Genomic DNA, 25,536 nt, shown 5'->3' with positions numbered 1-25,536 from the left:
TACTTGACCAGCTACTTGACCCGTTACTCGACCCGCTACTTGACCCGTTACTTGACCAGCTACTTGACCAGCTACTTGACCCGCTACTTGACCAGCTACTTGACCAGCTACTTGACCCGCTACTTGACCAGCTACTTGACCAGCTACTTGACCCGCTACTTGACCCGCTACTTGACCCGCTACTTGACCAGCTACTTGACCCGCTACTTGAACCGCTACTTGACCTGATTAAATTTATAGGAGTTTAAAATGAAAAGAGAGACGTTACTTATCGTTTTGTCAGGTGGTCGTGAGTGGCGCTTGATTTGGCACGTATGAAAAGGTTCTCTTTTTGGAAAGGTTACGGCAAAATACAGAGAGAGGGTTGCAATGAAACACTGATACATTTCATATTAAATTGGAAAATTTAAGTTCACATCCTACGTTAACAAATATCTCTAGTACTTGAAAAATGTAATATGATCACAATCAAAAAGTCCAAGTTATCAGTTAAATCATCATCATGTAAAATTATCTAATTTTACCGGAAATTGTTGATACATTGCAGTTCCGTTGAGCCGTACGACTGTTGTAAACGACCGTACGGCTGTATGTTCAGCGACCGTACCGCGGCTGTCACCGCGCATTGCAGCCGTATTCCAAGTGGCCGTACCCGGGTACTGCAGCTGTAGCCGCGCGTCTCTCTTCACAGTTGCTCTTTCTTCATAACTGTCGTATTTCACGCGCTATAGTGATGTCTCGTGGCCGGTCTAACCGTAGAGTTTATGATGACCGTACTTCGGAATAGTGGTGCTCGTCTTCATAGTCGATGAAAATACTCCAACTCCGTTGTCGTACTGCGGTCGAGATGACTGTGACCGTTCCGCTTCTTCTGATGAAAATAGTGACCGTACTATTGATGACGGCAAACTTAGATCTTCTGATGACGTGCGTTATAATCGTTGTACAATTCGTGGCTTCTCGCGTTGTCTCACGGCTGAGTGGCAGCCGTAGTGTTGATGTTGATTTTCTTGACGTGCTCACCGCACTCTTGGCTGTTTCGATAAGTCTGGGTTTCTCGCGACCGTCAACCGTCAATGTTCGAAAACGGTAACACCGCCGGCCTAACGGCTGCAGCCGTTACGTCCGCTAACTGCAGACCGTACGTGCGTGACGGTCACCGCCGTAGAACCAACAACCCTTGGCGCGAATTTTTAAGGTCCTTATATTATTAGAAATTTAATTTAGTAGAGATTTTGAAATGTTAGAATTTATATTTAAAATTTCCATCTTTCTTAAAGTGAAGAAAGAGTTTACTTCGCTCCGTACCTTTGATCTAAAAAGAGACGAGCCTTGATAGCCGCCGGTTTTGCCAGCGAATCTTGCCTCTATTAAATCATTAAATTTCCTCTTAAATCATCAACCTCCATCATTTGCATGCCATTCTCTAATTATCTTCATTAGTCCAGTGTGTTCAAATTAAAATCTTAGTTGCTTCTCAGCAACTCTTATCAATTCCAATTAACCGCATGCGTTAAATTAAACAGTCACTGGACTAATTTTTCTTACTAACTTAAAATCGGCTCAATTACTTGGCTACAGCCTCTTAAATGGATTTTTCATTTAAGGTAATTATCTCATTTAACTATTGAATCATTCTTGCCAATTATAACTCGATTATTTCGCTAATTAGTTATTTATATTTCTTTATAAGCAGCAATTTAAAAGTATTTTTCTTTTCTACTTCAGAACAAAACCGAGGCGACGGGGCATAACTTACGTGCGTTTCACGTATACGCTGACGACCCGGCAGCTGCCTCAATTTCTTTATATTGGAGACGGAACCAAGAAAACCTTGTCCACACCGTTCAATTAATAGCCAGAAACGAAGTTGACTTCAAATTTGATCCTTGAACCTCATTTAAATAAAAACTGAAGAAATTTCTACAGAGCTACAGTTGTTTTATAACCATTACCAATGATATACGCTAGAGTCGCGCACTGTTAAGCCTAACCCTTGAACTGACGCCACATTCCTTCGAATGGAATTTTCCTCGCCAACGTTCAATGCTTCCCACGGTCTCGAAACAACCTTACACACTTGCTATATAGCTTCGACCCGCATTCTTAGCATTCTTAACATCTACCCATAGTACATGTTCAATATTACCTATGTTCAATATTACCTACTTTATTCATTTTCATTCAACTTCCCTAAAAAAAAAGGCCCAAGACTTTTTTTTCTATCCTAGTGATATTTATTAATGTTGAAAGCGAACAAACTTACATTACAATCAATTGATAAAATTAAATTATTCGTGACCACAATTCGTACACATGAATTATTTCTTGACATTCTCAGTAAACGATCATTATTCCAACATTCAATTCGTTAGCCTAATATCTCACGGTCCCTAAATTCCTTCGTAAACACATGAAAAATGAACATCCTACAAAATATTCACCTAATATAAGAATTATTCATATTAACTCATGACACGACAACGTTACATTTCTATCAAATAGCCTTCGCACAGAGAAGAATCGTCCATACAACTCATACACATCAATATCATTCCCTATTCAATTCTTACATCTTTATCACCTTTTACTTTCTTAAATCATGTTACTCCGGACTTCGGATTTTATAACTCATTTATCGCAGAACTAAAGCACTACGTGAGTTTCAACATTTACGGGTTGCAGCGAGAACAATGTCTCCTGCGTATCTCTCGTTTAAGAATTCAGACAGGCAGGTTGGTGAACTAAAAACAAAGAATAAATAAAAACCTATCCCTACCTACAAAATTTCCTCAGCTTGATCAGTGTGCATTTTCTCTCGATCAAAAATCGTCGCGCCTATCAACTGCGCATTATCATATCAAATCTCCGCCTTTTCAACGGCGTCTCATCATTTCAAAAATCTCTCTGCCATCCCAGCAAAACGAGTTCCCTTCCTGATTTGCCTGAATTAATAACTTCCCTAAACATTTCCTTATCATTTCAGTTCTCCAAGAACTATTTATCAGATTCCACGTAAGAGCGGGCCGACCGCGAACGAGTTGTGCACCGGAGTTTGAAGCAATCGGCCGTCTCGTTGACGCAGTGACGTGTAGAGCTACTGGACGGTATTTTTCTGACTTAGCCGATAGGTAGACGTATTTGTGGAAAGGTCACCGCGTGTACGAGATTTGAAGAGCTACCCGACCTGCCGCGACAAGTGTAAAAGTGGTCAAATACGAATCAAAAAGAACAACCGATATTACTTGCCGGAAGCCACTGATGTACAACCCCGCAGACTCCCACGAGCAGATTTCTACGAGTATTCAAGAAGTGAGTTAAAACACTACGAGTGTTCAAGGAGCAACCCTCCGCATTAGACAACAACGTAGACGAAACGAACGCCGAATCCAATTAATGCCCGGATTACGACTGAATGAGTTCCGGAGAAGTCTTCCAACACACGCCTTCATCACGTATCACGACGTATCACAAAGACCGCCGAGAAGAAACGAACGCCGGATCCAACTACTGCCAGGTCTCGGCTGAACGAGCCCCGGGGAAGTCTGCCGACGCACGTCTTCGTTCCAGCCGGTGATGTAACCCTTTTGGAACCGATTGAAATAATAGCATTCTCATGTTAGCCACCTTTAATTGGTTCTCGCTGTGTAAGCCTCAAGTAACCATGCTGTGCCTGTTAGTAAATAATATCTAGCTCGAACGTCTACCCCTAGCTTGAACGTCCAGTTCTGTACTAGAGTAGAATTTTTCTTCCTGTCTTTAAGTATATACGTGTTGACATGATTATTTGTGTCTTTTCCCTTGTCAAGTTGTAGCTGCCAGCGTGAGAAATTTTTTACTGTGCCCGGCCCTCGTGCTAAAACCTGACAGTAGGATAGATAACTAAAAACTCCATCGAGAGAAAAGTTAATGATTGACGTCATAACTGGAAATGGATGAATTTGTCGTAGGGTAAAAATCGTAAATAATTTACATCAAGGTTCAACCCATAAATTAAACCAAAATAGGAAGGAAGTTACATTTATTCTAATCAAACCAGCTACTTGACCCGCTACTTGACCAGCTACTAGACCCGCTACTTGACCCACTACTTGACCCGCTACTTGATCAGCTACTTCACCAGCTACTCGACCCGCTACTTGACCCGCTACTTGACCCGCTACTTGCCCCGTTACTCGACCCGCAACTTGACCAGCTACTTGACCAGCTACTTGACCAGCTACTTGACCCGCTACTTGACCAGCTACTTGACCCGCTACTTGACCCGCTACTTGACCAGCTACTTGACCCGTTACTCGACCCGCTACTTGACCCGTTACTTGACCAGCTACTTGACCCGCTACTTGACCCGCTACTTGACCCGCTACTCGACCGACGCGCTACTTGAGCCGCGCGTAAAATAAGCACAGCCGCCCTGAAATTGATGACAGCAAGAAAACGCAGTGATAGAGGGCTTTGGAAAAATGCAGTTGAACGCTAGGACGTTGACAAATCTTAATGTCGAGTATGTAGAGTATTTCAACATTGTGAACTTTTATTTTGAGATGATTTGGATTCGTGTGATAATGGTTTCGAATAATAATAGAAAAGATTTACACAAACTAGATCAATAAAATAGTCATGTACGCAGCATTTGCCTGCCAACTTTCAATGCTTATTTTTAATATGTCGAGGTTATTTGTATTAATTGATTAATTGACATTATAATTCAGTTTTATTTTCACTTGCCTATCATTGGCGCAATAGCGGCAGTTCAAAGTCAATAAATGAAGTTTAATTGGTTGGAGCATTTCAATTATAAGTTTTGAAGTTCAACTCTGCTTCTATCAATATGCTTGGATATATTTAATTGTCATCCCGATGAAATAATTTGTCATATAATGCATTTCTTCCTTATATTTTTAAAGCAGCGGCTTCGATTTGTTTTATTTTGTGTAAAATGAGAAGGCAAGAATTATGAAAATTGTGATACAGCCTTGTACTTGTACTTGTACATGGTACAGATCATGGCAAATTATTTCGCGTCTGTTCGTAAATGCATAATGTCAATTTGTTTCAAGGGAAACATTTTTAGCGCGTGGGCAATTTAGTAAATCATTTGCCTGTAGTGGTATGACGCTTCGAAGATGATCTTTCTTTCGTCTGGCTTCCATCACCGAGATGATTAGTGTCAGTATAAGTTTGAACGCTGACGCTAAACCTCATTTCCATTTAAGCCGAGTTCATAAGTCATCCATCTAACTCGCCTCGCTGACAGATGACTGAATTACATCAGAGTCAGCTCGCCTCTCAGCCTCGGCAAAGTTCTGAAGACTCGCAGTTTTTGGAGGCCTGAAGCAGCAAGTCATTTACTGCGACGACTTTTTGTATCGGAAACAGACCATCTGAGGGGATTTTGTGCCCTGCCAGTCGCTTCTTGTTGCGTTCTACACGATGGCTTCTCGGGCCGACGCCTGTAACATTTTTCATTACAGAACAATGGCGTTTCTCCGTACAAAGAAGAAGAGCATAGAATTTTTTCGGCTTTATTTCAAAGGGTATCTGACAGAAAAAATTGTTCTTAGTGATCGATGAGTCTGCTAACAAGGCTAGCAGGTATTGATCCTCAATTCCGTAGGTTAGAAAACGTGAATCTTTACCCTTCTTCTTGACTATACTTTGGATGTCAAAAAAATTATATTTATAAATATTGATCAAAAGCGATTCGAATTGTTGTGGAATAATGCTTTGGTGCGAGATAAAAAAATCTGAATTATGTTTTTTTGTCGCTGGTTGTGATAACAGAGAATGAAGAGAACTATATTTTTCTTGGGAGATTCATGACAGATTAGATGTCTGCAAGCAAATATGGCGTTTCCTCCTTTTAACTTAATGGGCGCATCAATCTATAAGAATTAATCGATAAGGCCCTTATAACTATATGATGAGTTTAGGACTTCTCAGTCCACGGTCACGCTGATGCGCCGCCTTCGTCGTCCTCCGTCTCCGAGTCATCGCTAAGCAGGTCACCCCGCCCTCGGGTCCCGGATGTACCGTTGGACGTGTTCCGTCAATTTGCCCTCCTTTGGGCCAGCTGATGCAAGATGCTGTTGCTTGTCACTTGCCGATGGTAGTTTCCCATTACTGGACAATCCGGGATCTTTCTCAACCACTTGTCCAGTCGTCTCTTGAATGTTGCAAGGGTGAACTCCCCTCCTCTTAGCACCTTTTGCAAGGCATTAAAGAGCCTCGGTCCTACCACGGACAGTGATCCCTCACGAAGAGTCTGTACTCTGGCCGCGGCTCGGTTTATAAAATGGGGAACCATGCACAGTCTCTCTCTCCTTTCGTTGTAATATGTCACTATTTTGGATATAAATTTGATATCGTATCATACAATATCGCATACGATATGATATGATATGATATGATATGATATGATATGATATGATATGATATGATATGATATGATATGATATGATATGATATGATATGATNGTGCAGATGGACCAGGGAGGACTAGTGTGTGCAGATGGCCAGGGAGGACGAGAGTGTGTGCAGAATATTGCAGTGTTGGTTCAGCGTCAACACTGCTGACGCCAGACGCATTACTTGACCAAAGAAACTCGCCCAAAAATGAGGATCTGAGTCATTTTTTTTAATGCTTTCGGCAATTTTTGTGAAGAGTTTTTTCGTTTGAAAGTCTTTAATCAAAGGGATCCAGTTGTTTAACTGTCAACCCTCTCAGGCTTTAGGGCAGAATTCAATAGGTATGTTGAACAAATGATTAAATACTTAAATTCAGCATGTGCATAAATAGTTTAATTCAAACAAAAGCTGCGCAAATTCTTTGGAGGAATGATATTAATGCTTGACTTGGTATTGAGTAGTCTAATATATGTTAATCCATGTAGTAAGTTGATACATTACTTACTCGTTTGCAACCTAAAATTTTACCCAGATCAAATAAATATTACTAATAAATGCTAATAGTAAATGTCAATGATGAATGTCAATAATAAATGTTCATAATAAATGTTAATAAACTTACTTAGTGAGGCACAATAAAGGACCAAAACAACAGCGACTGCCTGGCGACGGGCTGCCCCAATAAATCTGCTGCCCGGAGCGCGTTTTGCACTCATTTGTTGCACAGTTACGGCCCATTGGCCGCTTCATTGCTGTGGTCTGCTAATGTAAAGCTGCCTATAAGAAAACCAAAGCTCAAATAAACCTTATCGTTGGAACGTCTAATTGGGTCATCAGTTAAGGCGTTAATTAAGAAAGAGAGCGGTCGTTAATTAATTAGGAGAGAGGGCGTTAATTAATAAAGAGAGCGACCATTAATTAATAAAGAGCGCGGGTGTTAATTAATAAAGAGAGCAGTCGTTATTTAATAAAAAGAGCGGGCGTTAATTATTAAAGAGAGCGGGTGTTAATTAATAAAGAGAGCGGTCGTTAATTAATAAAGAGAGCAGTCGCTAATTAATAAAGATTGAGAGCATTAATTAATAACGAAAGTGGTCGTTAATTGATAAAGAAAGTGGACGAGAAATATTAGGAAATTTATATTATCAATGGCTGTTCCTGATTATTTTTGCATAATGCGAAATATTATGAATATGCGAACTAGTAGTTTGCATATTTGTTATTTTACTTCTCCATGCGAAAGAAGCCCAATCGAAGCCTTGAACTAGTAACAAGTATTATTTGTTTGTGGTGCAGCGGCACCTGTAGTACAGAAAACAAAATAGAATTATTGGAATGATGCAAGCCGATGAGATGTGTAGACGCTGTTAAAAACTCTTTTGTATCTACAATAAAAATAATAATAACAACCATTTCGTAAACATGCAGTTTACATGTTCAAGTAACGCAAAAGGCCCAAAGCTGAGAAATGACTTCTGACATTGAAATGAGAAATGACATCACGGCATTGACTTCTGAAAACCTGGCCCATGTACAATTACGGCGTTTGCTATTTGTGCGGTAAAGAACTGAATATGTTTAATTAGTCCCAAAATCACAAGGAGATCACAGCGAATAGCACCTGATAGTAAGCCTATTGATTTGTCCGTAAATCATGATGAAAGCGAATAGAATTTTTTAGCTTCCATGAGTACGAATGAATCCATAGCTCTGCAGTGCGGGGTATTGCAAACATTACAGTAATTAACGAAGATAATCTGTCCCGATAGTTCAATTTTTAGTCATTTATTCATCAAATTGATTTATCATCGAATTCTTGATTATTGATTACATGCACTTTTTATACAAAAATTGCCGTGTTAGCAGTGCACGCTAATTAAAGGTCGTCAGCCAACGATGATACGGCTTCAAGAATATTACTGTCTCGAGATGGTATTCTGAACTCATCGTTCTTTCCACACGTTTTCGTTCGCTCATTGTGACGCGTGATAATTCTATCGACAAGAGATTCTTTATTTACACTATATAAGCGTATCAGTTGACAGTAGTATTATAATGCTATTCCTACCGGATCTATAAATTATTATTCAAGTCAAGGCTGGAGCTGCCAGTCTGAAGGCCAAGGAAGCTGAAAAATCCATGGCGCTATTCCCAGCCTTTTGTGTGGACGACTTTATGCCTTGTTCTAATGTTATTCCTACCTGATTAGTGTAGGGGTGAGGTGTTCTTATGACATTCCTACCTGCTTAGTGCAGTGCCTGAGCTTAAAGGTCATGGGGTGAGCGCATGTAGCGTTGGCGCCTGACACGAGGGGCTCTGGAGGGTAGAAGTTAACCTAAACTCCTGATAATTTCAGCATCAAGTTTTAGATTCAAATATCCCTGAGGACAATTAGAATGTGTCATGCCTAGTCCGCTTCTGGCAATAACATAGAATTAAATGAATTTGTGGGAAAAAAAGAAGAATAACCAAAGCTAAAAATAAATATTTGAAACAGTTTTTTTCACCTGATCGTCTATTATCAAGATCTAAAATTCATTAGGAGGAGCGACCGCTGAGGGCAAATTGTGTAGGTAGATTTGCCACATCCCTCATAATTGCTTAGCATGATTCGCAATGAGTCTCATTGATTAGCGGATTAATTGGGTAGATCTGTCGCTGATTAGGTCCAGATTGCCAATCAGTGAAGGCTTACTCTGGCAAATAGATTGTTTCAATGCAGCATGAGCGAATGTCGTTTTTCTGCCATTCCATCACGAGGGACGAATGTCTGCCTGATTTATGAGTAGTTTATTTAACCACAGATTAAGTAAGGGAAACAATTAATTTCGGTTCGTTTAATGCAGGTGACCACCAATTCCTCTGCAATAACTGTGCGAAAAATGATTTCAATTTTCTCGCCTAGATCGTGAAATTTTCCATCTCACACTGTGATATGTTTGCCATGCGGGCATATCTTAAGTGCGCAGGCAATGGGAGTTGCCATATAGTTCGTTGGATGATTTACAATGTTATGAGTAAGGAGAAATCGCATAGAGAATTGTTATTTTCCTGGTCAATTATATTAGCATTTTTATGTGGATCACTGTTAGTAATATTGTCATCACTAGAAGTGTTCCCATGAAATTTATACTCCATTTGTGCTAAAATAGTTCCGCCGTTTAGACCGGCGACCATGAGCCTGTCTCTGACTCAAAAATCAAAATTGACTAATTCAAATCAATCAAAATTGACTAATTGCTTGCATTTTCTCCCATAAAAACCTGATTCATCTGATGACGGTGAAACTTTAGAATATATAAGATAAAATAATATAGTTATAATACAACTGACGAGCTAATGGGGGAAGACAAGGCCTTCTTCTAACGTAGTTTCGAGGACGTCATTGTCGCCTAGTGTGGGATAATTTAATAGAAGAATTTGAGACGAGTACAAAGCTACCTTCGCTAATTTTTAGTGAAGTTATATTAAATGAGGCGTGAATTTTTATCAGAAGCAAAGCAAATGAACAACTAACATGTGCATCCTGAGTCAGTTCCACTCCTGCTTTAGAGTGCTGGGAATTCTTGGGCTTTAGATAAACTTCTGATAAAAATTTCGGCATAGAATATGATGAAATTATAACATTTATTAATAGATTATGCAAAGAAAGCAAATACAGAAGAGAGTAGAGATTTCAACTGCAAAATATATGAGATATAACACAATAATGCAAGAGAGGTAGTACAATAATCAAAGAAAGAAAGCACGATAATCCAAGAAAGATAGTACTATAATTTAAGAAAGATAGCACTATAATTTAAGAAAGGTAGCACGATAATCCAAGAAAGATAGTACTATAATTTAAGAAAGATAGCACGATAATCCAAGAAAGATAGCACGATAATCCAAGAAAGAAAGCACGATAATCCAAGAAAGATAGCACGATAATCCAAGAAAGATAGCACTATAATCTAAGAAAGATAGCACGATAATCCAAGAAAGATAGCACGATAATCCAAGGAAGATAGCAAGATAATCCAAGAAAGATAGCACGATAAGCCAAGAAAGATAGCAAGATAATCCAAGAATAAAAAAATATGCGTTTAAAAATTACTTTTTAAAGACAACACTTCTGAACAATCCAGTGTCTTGGATGTTACACATGTACAATGAATTTCTAATTTTATTTTCAAATATTGAAAAAAAATTATTTTTCAAATTTTTTTCAAGATATCAAAATTTTGTAAATTTTCAAAATTATTTATTCAGTCAATTGATTCATGCATTGTCTCTGACTTTATGCAATTGTGCAAATATTTCAGATCAATTGGACAGGTCAAATTGTGTCATATATGGATTATAAGATTTGTAGCAGACGAAATTATTTTTTAATTTTTTTAACAATGAACATTTTTTTTAATTTATACAATTATTTGTTCTGTCAACTGATTCATGCATTGTCTCCTACTTTACGCAAGTGTGCCAAATTTCAGATTGATTGGACTGGTAAAAGCGGGTTAAATATCGATTATAAGATTTGTAGCAGACAGACAGACAGACAGACAGACAAACAAACAAGAAGTGAACTTAAAGAGAAGTGTTGTAAAAATAGCACGATAATCCAAGAAAGATAGTATGGTTGATGAAATTGAGTGCATGAAGTTTATGATATTTACGTAATTAGCTGATCATTCAATACTCAGTACCAGAGCGCCGTGTCGGGTAATGCTTATTGCGTTCATCTTGATAACACACAAACACCGCTGCAGTGCATGCGTTGAATTTGCATTCAACTTTCAAATAAAATACGAGAAACGGACATTAATCAATTAGTACCTATTGAACAAATTATTCGATATTATATTCTTACAGCTTAGTAATCATTATCTTCAAAATACAATAGAGGCAAAAAATGGTATAAATACAAGCATGCAAAAGGTAATCCCTTTTTCATAATTTGTGACTGAAAAGAAACACGGTTGTTGAAGATGGGGAGGAGTTTCAACCTCTTTCGAGGTTGCCGGGGAAAACAAAAGCTTTTTATGCCATGCGATTTATGAATAATTCTGAACACATGTTCTATGGAAATGAAACGTTATTTGACGTGTCATAATATTGTATTATTTATAAGAAGAAAATCTTTGCATCGAAATATAATAACTATTGTTTCTTTCATTTCTGGGTGTAATGAAGAAAAAGTGCCCCCTCAATTTTACATACCATCATCACCATGATTAATTAATTTACTCTGCGTAGATGAATCGATAATGATCATCTATATCGAAAATGATCCTAAAAATGATTGTAAAAATACAGGTTCTCATCCCGCAGACGCAATTTGACGACAAAACCAGGCAACCAAAAATTATTAATTCAAATAAAAACAACATGCCGGGCTGCAGACACCAACATGTTAACACTATAACATTTATGATCCTCTCGCCTGTCTTGTGTCACCAGCAATGCAATGTTAGCCTCGCTGTGAAGTGAACATCCTGAAAAACACAAGAGACAAAGAAAAACTTGTCTCCTCTGTCACCACCAATAAAGTCTCGAGAAATAGAGAAATGGACAGTGGCTCAGTCTGACATTATTGCTATCCTGTATAGGGGCATGAAATATCATGGTTTCTTATACGCTTTGTAAGGTTACTTATATACCATGCGAGGTTACTTATACACCATGCTAGGTCACTTGTATACCATGCGAGGTTACTTATTCACCATGCGAAGTCACATATATATAATGCAAGGTAACTTATACACTTATAAACACTACTCAAGGCCTATCGCTACTCAAGGCTGGCTACGCATGTAACCGATCGAATTATCACAAGAGCTAGAGGAAAGATATCGCGTGCATAGTTGAGGTCGCCGTTTCCGTTAAAAATCCTTCATCTCATCAGTGAAAATAAGCTGATGTGAGGCTTTTTGAAACTTACAGAATTTGAACGTTAAACACAAAGATTGTGATTGCTAGTTCACACTAAATAATATGGGACCATCGCATAATTAAAGCTCAGCTGAGCACAAATAGTTTTTTTTCTGAGCAATGATAAACTGTGTGATTGAAAGAATGAAGCGATGATTAATTATTGCAACTCGTCTAAAATGAAGCTCTTCAAAATGCACAGCCTTAAGTTCATGTGGATCTTCAAAACACCAAATTGAAGATTCATCAGTTGCTACTAACATTCCTTGTGGCTAAAATTATTTTGCGAACCTCAATAAACTCTGGAACTCAATAACAGAAACAGAGCTCGTTATAATACAGTTTGATTGGCACGATTTCGTTAAAAAATAGTTCTCTCGAAACCAACAGCAAATTCGAGGCTTTATTTCGCTGCGCTCGGATGATGAAAGTCCACGTTTCCACTTCGAATTCTTCCAAAAAATGCTTTGAAAATCCATCGCATGGATAGCTTGCTTGACCATAGCTGTATTTTTTTCGGGACTCTAAGAAGAATTTGAAATGAAGGCTGGGACAGAAACATATCAACCGTTTATTTGTAGAACGACTGTGGTAAATGGAGCTAATATTCGCGAATAACTGAGCCTTTGTGCCGATATCGATTGAAATGTTACAGGAAGCTGTGGGGTAAATATCACTTGCGAGTGAGACATAAGTAATATATACGCACGCATTCCATCGCGGAATGCGTAAGTAATTTTTATGTACCGTTATTAATATTTATTTACATCTAATATAAGACTTTTACCGCCGCAGCGCCAGGACTTGTTTGACAAAATACAGATGAGATATATTTCTACTCGGTTATTTTACAACCGAGTATCCGAGTATCAAATGCCATCATTTATCCACCAAATAATTTGTAAAATGATTTACGTCTAAAAAATACTTTTTAAAGACAACACTTCTAAAGAATCCAGTGTCTCCAATGTTACAGATGTGCAATGAATTTCTCATTTTATTTTCGAATATTAAAAAAATTAATTTGTCAATTATATTATAATATATAAATTTATTTCAAAATTATTTATTCTGTCAATTAATTCGTGCATTGCCTCCGAGTTTACACAAGTATGCAAAATTTCAGATCAATTGGACTGGTAAAAGTGTGTCAAATATCAGTTATAAGATTTGTAGCTGACAAAATTATTTTTTAACATTTTTTAATATTGAAAAAAAAAACATTTTTAAGATCATTTATTTTGGCATTTGATTCATGCATTGTCTCCAACTTTGCATGCGCGCAAAATTTCTGATCGATAGGATAGGTAGAAGTGTGTTAAATTTCGATTATAAGATTTGTAGCAGACAAACAGACAAGAAGTGAATTTAAAGAGGAGTGTTGTAATAGCATAAATTTCTTTCTTTTCCCTAAAATTTTAAAATTTCTTTCTATGAAGTTTAATTTTCAAGAGAGGCATTCAAGTTTACCTGAGGTTTTTCGTTTTTGAATTTATCAAGATAAGTCAAGTTTCAACATTTGAAGAGTCAAAAACAAAACGATTGCAACTAAGTTAAAAAGCCACGTATTCATTCAATTATATGGTTAACGTTTCGTCGGGCATTAAGCTAAATATATCGCTACTATGGAATATAATGTGACTATTTATTAATAAATATTTATACTCTACTATTCGATCAGTGTTCCAGCATTGATCACATGCTTCAGTGAAGTCGGCCGAACTTCAATTTTGTGTGACGCGAAATTAAGCACGCGCGTCACGTGGAGCGAAACTCAGGTGAACCCGCGGTTATAGCTGCATTTAAATTAACCCCAAGAAAACTAACTGACATTGTCTTTATATTACATTACATACTGATATATTACATTTACATACAAATTTGCAAATATTGTTCTTCTTCTTATTTTAATTGCCCAATAGCGAAATTTTCGTCACGTGATTCGATTTCGTAGATGTAGATAATATCATTTTAGATATAATACTTTCTCCGGTAACGTAGGTGACAGATACAATTTTTATATTGAATATGCCATGCGCAAAATGCACACGTTTAGATGGTACCCGGCCGAGCATTTCGGTTATTTGATGTTTTATCTAGGAAACTCCTACGAAATATAGTGCGCTTCCACCAATAAAATCCAAGACCCTATTTGTTTAAAATTTACTAAATCTTCTATACTAATACCAGTGAACGTTTCTGATTGCTTTGTGAGCACGCAACTCAAAACTTAAGGTTTAAAAATGTTATCTCATTTTTTCTACTTTGCTTGAAGAAGTAAAGTCTACCTGAGCAGAGGCGGTTAAGTTTATTTAGTTGACTGAATGCACTTTTCTCATAAATAAAAGCTTGCAAATGGATAGCTGGAGCAAGCTTAGCGCGGCCAGCTCATTCACAAGCATTAGACCCTCTCATTCTACTTACTTTCTGTGCCTTTAGCTGTGAAAGTTTTAATAATGAGCTCAGTATCCAAGCCGGGAAATGTGCTGGGTCTCGCCTGCCCAGCTGCTGGCAAATATCTGCAGATTACGCCGCTGCTCGTCTGTAAATTAAAAAAAAATCATAAAAAAGTACATAAGACTTAAAGCAAAAAAAATAGTTCATAAGAAGAAAGTATCTTGAATTGTGTGAATAGTTTTTGGGCAGTAAGAATTAAAAAATTCGAACAGTGGTACGCTAAACTTGTTGGTGAAAACAAAAAAAATTTGTGGAAGTATGTGTGCAATTTTAGATCCAATGTATTACTATATGATAATATGTTTGAACTGAACTTTTTAGCTCTTTATAGATCATTGGTGAAGTTGAACGAAAAAAGTCGTGTACGGGTTTGAGTAAGATAACAAGTTTTTTTTTCATAAAATATATATTTTTACTCTGCGTGATTTTTTTATATGTCTGGCAAACTTTTTGCAGAAACGATAAGTTGGTCGTCCAGATTCATGTAACTGCGACAAAAAAAAATTTTTTTGTTGCAGAATACATGGAAAAGGATTCCGATAACTTTTTATATAAATCTTCTCTTAAATATTATCGGCACAATTTAGAGTTCGTCACTCACAAGTATTCCGTATAGGATCGACCCATCTTTATTATAAAGTTATCTTGATGTGAAGCTTAACCTTCTAATCCTTCAATTATGATTCAATCCTGTAATCCAATTAGTGTGCTCTGCATGCTCCACGGTGCAGCATTGACCGTTAGCTAGCGTTGCCTAGCAATAATATCGACTCAGGCGCGCAAGGCTAAATCGCAGATAACTTAATTCGATAGGAAATGAAGTTTCTTACTTGGAAAATTTAATTTCAACTTCTCGCATGGAAAATTTGATGGAAAATTTTCACGTATTTCGACCGATTTTTGCTGTACAAAATAAGAATTTACGTCGAGACAACGGAAATGTGATTAAATTGAATTGAAAATTCGGAAATTTATTGTTTCTTCACACCTTTCAGTTTACTAAAGATGAACAAACAGAAACGACTGCCGGTTAATTTCGTTATATAACATATGTATAACATGTATGTTAATAAGCACAGCTAACCTACCGAATAATTTTCAGAATTTTAACTTCTGAAAATGAAAAAAAATTGAAATTGAGTAGAACTTAAAGATTATAGATCCTGTTTCAAAGTTTTGAGTTGCGCTATCGAGCATTACGCCATCTTAATCCATTTGAGAGCTCTCAGTAATCTTTCAGGAATTCAAATCTGAATTGTATTTCATCAAGTAATTTCGCAAAAATGTTGAACACTCGTGTGCCGTTTGATTCGAGTTTCTGACTGAATTCCAAAAAATCTTGTTACGTAAGCTCAAAATTGTCGGTTGATTTACACAACTGTAGAAACAAATAAATTTAGTGGAAACACAGAGTCATTTAGTTATCAGCATCATTCAACAGATGACAATCAATGGATGAGCCAGCAACTTGGCTGAACTTTGTGTTCAAGCAGTAGAGGATAGAAGTAGAAACCGCCATGGCAGACTGTTTCGTCAGCCATGGCGGCCCAGCAGATAGATGTCGCTATCGAAAGGCGAAATTTTTCGATCTGATTCTAAATAATAATTTTTAATCAAATTAATCTAATCTGATGCAGTTTATCTGCAATTTTATTTTTACTTTGAGATGTTTATTTATATTATTTTAAAAAAATGAGGCGGTATAATTTTGTACTCGTTAAGATATAATTGCACCACGTTTACTATATATATGTTTATGTGTATTTTTCACGTTTGACGAAGAAATATATTCGCATTTTGCTCAATTCGGCTGTAAACATGGAAATGATCATTAATAGTTTAAATCACATAGAAAATCAAGGATATGCTCATAATAAATATCAAATATCACCATATATATATTTCATGCCGCATTTCCTGAAATATTCGTTGTTACTTTGTCCACGCAGCTTCACTCCCGCTGTATGAAGCTTGCATGATCTTCTACGATGCAAAATGTTGGTAAAAATATTTCTGTCACATTAGATGTGAACTATAGTCTCATGAAAGTCTTGAACTTAAACTGAAAATGAGTAATCGTTAATTAGGATCATAAAAATTTTGATAAAAATGAGTTGAAATACACTCTTTGTGAATACGCAAAACTATTTGTTCAATAGAACAAATAGATATAGTTATCTGTAAATAACCACAATAACTCAAGAAGTCAATATCTTTTCTTTTTTTTGGCGATAAAGTGGCACAATTCCTGAAAACATAAACGCTTAAAATGGAAAGTTTCCTGTCGTATGTTTGAATGATTCAAGCAGCGGAGCTTCTGTCCTTCCAGCAGCCATAAAGAGGCAATTTCAGTGCTGCAAATTGCAGACGTGTCGCCTGAAGGAGCCATTTGACGCGCCGCTGAACCGCGTAAATGACAGCTGCAAAAATGACATCAGTAGAATATTTCCATTTGACTGCATTATTCGGTGTTATTTCATGTGTATCAAGAGACAAGCATTAACATATTTTTGACAATTTTGGTGACTTTACCTGAGGAAGCTTAATTCGTGAATTTAGATCCATAACTCTCCATAAACAAGTTCCTCCAATACATTTATACTCAAAAAATAATCTATAAACATGCAACTGCAAGTAATTGAGAAATGTATAAAGTATGTATCGTGTTTTCCCCACGATAAAGGTGTTTTCTTCTATAAAATATGGATGGATTGATTTAAATCAACGGTTTAAGAAGAGTACTGACTTATATGTTCATAGAACACCGTTTTCTTGTACAACAATTACCGTCTGAAAAAATGTTCTATGTTTTTTCGTTCATAAAAACAAAAAATTAAAAAAAGTTTTAATCAGCGATTGTTAACTAAGAAAACTCACATGATGGAAAAGGCCTAATGAGAGTGAACGTAGTCGGCTGTCAATTTTCGTGTCTGATTTTTCGACGCACAGAGACTTGAATTCTATAGCAGAATAGAGAGGAAAAGTTGACACGAAATCCAGAATACAAAACTTTAGAGATTCTTTCGGAAATATTTCGATTCTACGATGAGAAAATTCCTAGAAGAATACTTCACGTCTTAAAGAAAATGGTGCTATTATTTTAAACAGTGGAATTGGTAGTAAGATCTAATGAGCGTAAATTTTAATTAAAGGCTGTTATTTGAATGTTAAATCAACATCCACTTGCCACAAGGCTAATAGCGATGTAGTTTTTTTGATAAATTTTTAAATGTAAAATGAACATAATAATATATGTGAATGAAATGATGTCCTTGAAATGGTTTTACATGCTAAAATGAGACATTAGGAACTTGTTAGATCTTGTCAATAGAAGAAGCAAATATATTAATAACTAACCTTAATAATTCTTGCTCCTTCAAAGAAAGTTACACAAGAGTTCCATGATAAATGAGCTCGCTTTAATGATAGCGGGAGTTGTCCCAATATTTTAAATCAACGGACGCCGTATCAGAATCTCGTATGAATAAAATCTCTTCTTTTCTAAAGTCTTGCAAGTCTCCATTCAAATTTACTCAGCCGAAGTTCATCAAAATTTTTTCAATATTCGAAGGTCATTTTGTATATGACCTCGAGTTTAGCAGACCGTTGTAGGTTTCGAAACGTTGAATCACTTCAGAAGCTATAGAAAAATATTTTACATAGAACCAAACAATTTATTTGGTGCATAATTATTTGTGCACTGTGTAAATTCCCTATTTATGTCTACATAGTCCATTTGAGATTGTTATTATACATTTTGATTTCGGCCGCCTGTTACAATTCGTGGTTCGTGATTATTTTTTACCGCAAGGTATATTCAATTTTCGAAATTCTAACAAATAATTCTCAATGGTAATGTAAAGCATGTGTATATTAAGAAAACAATTGAAAGTCGACAGATAATATTTAGCGAAAATGAAAAGTTCAGACTGATGTTCTCGGAACACGGGGCCGGAGTTTTTTTTCAGATTTACGATGGGTACTGTACGTACCTGCCTCATTGAGCAGTGAAGACAAACACAAATAAATTTTATGCAGAATTTAGTATATAATGACTCAATACACAATATATGCCGCTTCCAATGCAACGCAAGCTCGTATAAAATACGATCAGGCAGCTCAGGTGTTAAGTGCAGTTTAAGCAGTTCAATTTTACTGCCTTTCTTATGGTTATTTAACAAAAAAAATCCTGCTTGAACGGTTACGGTTATGGAAGCAGTATTGTTATTTAGCACGAGGAACGTCCGATACGAGCGCCTGCATATCGCCATCGCATATAACTGCGAGGAAACGAACTCTGGAACAAGTGTTCACTTTTATTGGCCGGGTGATTTTGCAGATGAAGGCTGAAAATTTCTATTGGTTTCGATGATAAATTACAACATAATTTAGAATATGAAAACAATTCAGGATGATAAAACTTAATAAGGATCAAACTATCACGAAGAAAAAAAACTGAATTAGTGTTTGATGAAATAAATTTGACAAGGGACATTGTTTCAGGAATGATTATCAAATTTTGTTGTCTATTGAGACTTACTGCCTTCTTTTTTCGCTGCTGTCACGGCCATAGGGAATTGGTGAACTAATAAGATTCCTCATAATAGAAATGCGAACATCATTTTTGACGTAATATTAGTTATATCCAGCGTGGCTTGAGAATATCTCTCGTATCCCCAATTCTCTGAAGCTATTGTTATTTATTTGACATTTCATAAGGCAATGACGTCTTCGGCAGCGACGGAGCTCGCTTCTCACCGCAGCTCTGCATCTCGGCACATCCAATTGTGCGCCCTCCAAACAGGATTGCATCCAATATTCCTCGAGGCGAAGGAAGCCATCCTACGAAGTTTGAGTGAATTTCCCGCTAAATAAGGGGCTCGCAAACTTCCAGGGCACTCAGCTGGTGATTGTTTCACGATAATTAGTTTGTGCGTTTTCATAAAGCCTTTTGCGATACATACGAGAAGTGGCAATATGGCGCTTGCAATATTACAATCGTGACGATATGAGCAGCCAGCGATACTTACAGCGTTGGCTGAGTAATGGAACTGGTTTAGCCAGCAATACCACAGCATCGTGAATGGGAACGGGAAAGGAGAATGGTCGTTTTGAATGAAGCTCTATATAGATATTTTAGAGATTAAGAACTTTGAAACAATAAGATTTTTAATATGAGACGGGTTGTGATACTGTTGGGGACTATCTCTTATTAAACTGACGTCTCCCCGACACATAGCACGTGATCGTTCTTCAGGACTTTAATGAACTTTTCAAGACCAAGGATTTTCTTCAACGAATAAACAGTTGCAAGTATATATAATTAACAATGAATAAATAGAAACAAAACACAACAAACACCCTAATCCTAACCTGACGTTAACCAGAACTTCAACCGTGCGTTTCAATCACTTTCACTTCACTTTAAAGTTCAATAATCAAGTCCAAATATCGGGTTCATATCTCGAGCTCATATATCAAGTTCAAACATCGAGGCCTTCCTGAAAATAGAACAAAATAACGCTTGAAATAACTAACTAAAGAATGAATATATAATAAACAAACAAATTAACACGCACAAAGAATCTATAACACGAAACTACTCACTTCTAAAATTGAACAAACACAAATATAATCACAGAACTATCGATTAACGTACCTCCACGGCAAGAACACCAGACACAATGACAGGTAAAACGCAATGTTGCTGGAGGTCACGGCTAAGGTGATTGAAAACTAAAAATGAAAAATCAAAATCCTAATACCTAATACATTGCTACTTATATCTATATATACATGAATAAATCTATTTCCTCTACAATACCGACATGATTTAGTTAACAAATTGAAAGTAATTTTTTATGAGCTGTTTTTGATAATGGATGCATTGCGAGCTTCCCAATATTCCAAACGTTACATGACTTCGTGTTTGAAGACATTAATTTTTATGCACGGATTTTGGTTTCGATAACTTAACTTTTGCACACTTATATGGGAAACACTTCGTCAAATTTGATTATATTTGCAACTCGCATCAACAAATTGGTGATTTCAAAGTTATGTGTCGCACATTCACCTAATGCAAAATGAATGAAAACCTACTTATATTCAATCTAATCAAGGACGTGACTAGGAGCCGGCAAGCGGCTAGGGAGTTGAAGGACTGATAAAAGTCCCCGGAGAGATTTACGATAAAAAAAACTGACAAGTCCTGGCAAAATAAATGTTTGCTGAGAGCAAACTTCTTACCGAGCACTTGATGGAGGCAAATTGAGTTAAAGAAAAAGCGAAGCTTGCACCGCGTCCACAATGCAAACAACCTTACCTCTATTAGAAATAGCCTGCGGCTTACCGGCGGTCATTGGAGGGCTACTGGCGAAACATCTTAAAATGTTGGATATCTCCTTGATTATTCCAACAGAAAATCACGAGTTTTTGTTTTCAGTTTTGTAATTAATTAGAGGCTCAATTTTAACTGAAATAAATTAAATTAGTCCCAACTGATTAATTAATTTACTTCTATGAAAAAATTCATCGACGACTTTTAGATGGCGAACTTCTGATCGGTGGACAATAAAACTGCCTCCTGCATTGACAGTTAGTTGTTGCCCTGGAGTGGCCCACAACTTGTGCAGAGGAGTTTAATGGCAGTTCGGGTGGTACTCAATTTATGGCAGTTCGGGTGGTACTCAATTAATGGCAGTTCGGGTGGTACTCATTTGGTACTCGGGTATGACAGTTCCAGTGGTACTCAATTAATGGCAGTTCCAGTGGTACTCAATTAATGGCAGTTCCAGTGGTACTAAATGTCAGTTTTAGTTGCACTCAATTAAAACTTGCCAAATTACCGCCGATATTTTAAGTTACCGTCACGTGGGGGGATTTACGAGCGCTCCTCTCTCCCTGCTGACGCTAATTTACTGCGCCACAAAATCCCGGCTGCAGTAATATAGCCATTCTTCCTGACGCCAGCGGCTGCACGTGCAAATAATCCCTCATGTCAGCTGAGGCTATCAACTTGGGTAGCTTAAATATCGAAGCCATTTAAAATTTGTAGTGATTGATGACCGCAAAGAGAATTGCTGATTTTTTTTATTAATATCGTTTCGTTCACAGTAGCACGCTTTGTAAATTGCGTGGTGTTTGTTGTAATTATGAAAGTAAATAGTTCTGAATACTATAAATGTGGAAATAAATATCATTAAATGTAATAATTTTCAAATTCAGTACACCAGGGTGCTGCAACCAATGTAAACGATGTTCACTAATAGAGTCATGTCATGTGTATGCATGTGAATATATAATGAGTTAGAATGTGTATTCATGTGAGTTTATAATGAGTTTGTTAGAAGTACATTATAAGATAAAACGTGTTATCTCAATATGACGATGGTAGCTTTACAAACACTTTAAGTAATTTTCCCAAGGCTTACAAGTGAAGGCTGCAGAGCTTCAACGGCATCCACTAACCTGATTATGCTAATACGGGCGGACGACCGCAACTTTGTGCTATCTATAATGACCTGTGAGCTGTGGTGTCGAACGCTGACATCGTTTCTTGTGGCATCACCGTAAAGAAAGCGAAACTTTTCGAAAAGTTTTCAGCATTCTTGTGGAGCCGCGGCCTCTAAGCGCCGAAGAAAAAGAAACCGTGTAACGGGCTTGGAGCGTCATTGATCGCGTTAATTTCATTCACGAGATTACCTAGCAGCTCAGCCCAAAGGAAGGCAAACTATGTTAATATTAGCCCATGATCGCCAATATTGGGAAAACAAGATGGAAAACAAATGTCATGGATATATATGGAAGTCAGGTTCGAAAAATGACTCATAGTATGCGTATAAGCAATGTATAATCATGAAGTACAAGGACTTTGTGCGTGTGTTTGAAGCATTCCGGTTAAAAATTTACAGAGCTTGTGTGGGTGCGAATCCACGATACTTTCCGTGTGACGAGACACGCGGACACTTTCCGTGTTTTTTCAGGATACTCTTCTATTGAAAATTCGATATCTTACTTTTAAATTGGTATTTATAAATTTAATTTCATAACAGCAAAATAGTTCTTTCATTTTTTAATCCAGAGTCAAACATGAGTTCTATGTTCTGTGTTAAATTTGGTCATGAACGGATATTTCTCTTATCAGCCTGCATCAGCTTCACTGCTAAGGCGGGGATTCAGGATAATGGGATTCTAAAATTGCTGGGAGTATTGATCCCGGGCAATGGCAAGCTAACATGTAAGTGTAAGCTAAAAAATTATCGACAATCGCTTACTCGACGCTAAAATTTTAAGTTCGAAATTTCTAAAACCTTAGAGACGATGCACCGATTTTTGGAAATCCAGAGTTGTGGAATTATAAAATTTATTACAATTACACTTACAGGTATTATCTCAAATCATATTCTAATCTTGGAAATTATTCGATTGTTCGCTATGCGTTAACGTGAATTTTGATAAAAATAAAGAATTTAGCGTTTTTCAAGCCAGTAAGGCTCAAAAAATTCTAAATAGTCAATCAAAGTATAATGGTAAAATTGGTTATAATGTTCGTGCAAAAATTAAATGAGATAACAGGATCAAATAATTGTTATAATAGAACATATAATACAACAGAAAGGGAAATAACATTCATGTGAATATTATTCATGTAATAGCATTAATGTAAAAGAGAAATAGGAAATCAGGATCAAATTCCACATAACTTTATTTCACTTCTCTGCTCTGAACGACGAACTCGATACAAGTTTCGATAGTGTCCAAAACACCTGTGTTTTGAGCTCGCAATGTACAAAACTTTTAGCGCGACCTCCCTTTTCAGTGGAAGGAGAGTTTAATCAACAATTAAAGATTGGAAAAAAACGTCAAAGAAGAAAGTATTTATTCTTTCAGAACAGTGTTCATGGGAACACCACAAAATTAATCTTGCGAATAGTAAACTGGTTCGAGCTGCTGCCCGGTGGAAGTCCTCGGAAATCGGGAGCAAGAGCTTCACCTGGCCAGCGCAAGCCAGCCAGGTAGAACAGGGAAACTGACGCGCTAAGTTCCGTGCCGCCCATCCTGTCAAAAATAAATGCCAACTGATTTTAATGAAAACTAAAGCCAAAGAACAAATTGGAACAAGCTGAATGTTAGGGTTCTAAATATTAAATCTTAAATTTACGAACCTAGCAGCTATGCTCTTGTAATTCAAATGATAATCTTAGTGACTAGAGGTTTGAGTTTAGCCTCAATCTTCAAAGTTGGATTCGAAGAAATGCGGAAGGTTGCCGACACTATTGCAAAAAATGTTGTGAAACTGCAGCCGGCCAAATAAACTTACAACTAACTCAAACCCAAATAATAAACGTCCAACTGGAAATATCTTAGTCAAGATAATTTTATACACGCAAAAGCGGCTATCTGACTTTTTTTTCAATACAGCTGCATGTCTAGGGGAAATTATAAATTCCTAACTAATTATATATGTAGGCTGTTAAAGTTAAGCGCTATTTTATATATTATAAATGAAGGCTGTTAAAGTTAGAGCGGATCGTTTACGTCGGCCTCGGTTATACGTCAGGATCACGTCCGAGCGCTAACAAATTACACCGCCGCGCCAAACAATTAAAACCTTGCGTCGCGTGGACCGCAATAATTTCTAGCGCATTATTTTCGACCAATTACAAACATATGAACGGTGACAGGTATGGAATCGTTCATGACATTTAACAATATGAAGTATTTAATTTGAAATTAGTAGTAAAAGCAGTTTTTCCTTTTAATAAATAGTAAATAATATCCTTGATCCCGAATGCATGTACAGTTTTTGCGTTCAGTCTTCTGGTAGTTGCATCCATTTTCATAATTCTAATACTCAATCTCCTGATTAAGTTTGAGCCTGACTGCTTTCATATACTTTCCCAGTTTTCAAGCCTGATTTTTTATGAAATTTTAGTAATGCTCGTCAAAGTATTTAGGCCGTCCACCTAAGGACTCAATTTGACCATCTGTGGCGCGGCGCAATAATTTCCCCCGCAAGTCCTCATGTTTCAGCTGCCGTCAGAATGTGAACAAGTCTTGAAGGGTTGAGTGGAACACAACGAGTTGGCTTTTTATCAGAGACCGAGTGAGATGTGAACGAGAAAAAGAGAGGGAGCGGATAAATGTGAGGTGGATAGAGGCGCGGAGAGGTGCTAGTTTTCCAAACTTGTTAAAAAATTTGAGCTGGTCAACCCATCATTCATTTTGTGCATTGATGAAATATTTGGGCGAAATTGGGCAAAATGTTTTAGGGTTCTAAAATCATCGAAGCTCTCTCAAATTTGCACCCAGTTTAATACTCACGAGCATATAATAAAATTTCTCAATGTTACAATGCAAAAGTTGACACATTAAAAAAACGAAATCTGGTTTCGAGTCAGAACCGGAGCTGGCGCTAGTACCGCTCATCATCACAGGCTGGCTCCTACACTGATGGGCGCAGTCTCCCCGGAGACTGGCATCGCCAATTTACATTCTCCTCGAGGCTGGCCCTAAGAATGCCGAGTGCCGCGTCGGCAGGAGCTCTAAATGCACAGAAAATAGAACTCTTTCGAGGCCGTCGAGATTTCCGGAGTTCTTGCTCTAGCAGATCAGAAGCTAACTTGGACGATTCTCATTGAGAAATTCTTCTAGTGATCTTATGACTATTGAGAATTCTCGTATTGATTGTCTTTTTAGAAGATTATTTCATGGATCATATTTTCGGAAATATAATATAGAAATCCGAGAGACATT

The 25,536-nt window shown here is 37.1% G+C and overlaps 1 protein-coding gene across 1 annotated transcript in view; it reads left to right on the top strand.

Moving 5' to 3' along the window:
- The window catches only part of LOC108681922, a 61,002-nt gene that overhangs the window by 1,468 nt on the left and 33,998 nt on the right, over positions 1-25,536 (top strand). The window lies entirely within an intron of this gene.

Source organism: Hyalella azteca, unplaced genomic scaffold, assembly GCF_000764305.2.
Source record: "Hyalella azteca isolate HAZT.00-mixed unplaced genomic scaffold, Hazt_2.0.2 contig11854, whole genome shotgun sequence".
NCBI classification, from domain to species: Eukaryota; Metazoa; Arthropoda; class Malacostraca; order Amphipoda; family Hyalellidae; genus Hyalella; species Hyalella azteca.
This window is presented reverse-complemented; position numbering and strand designations above follow the sequence as displayed.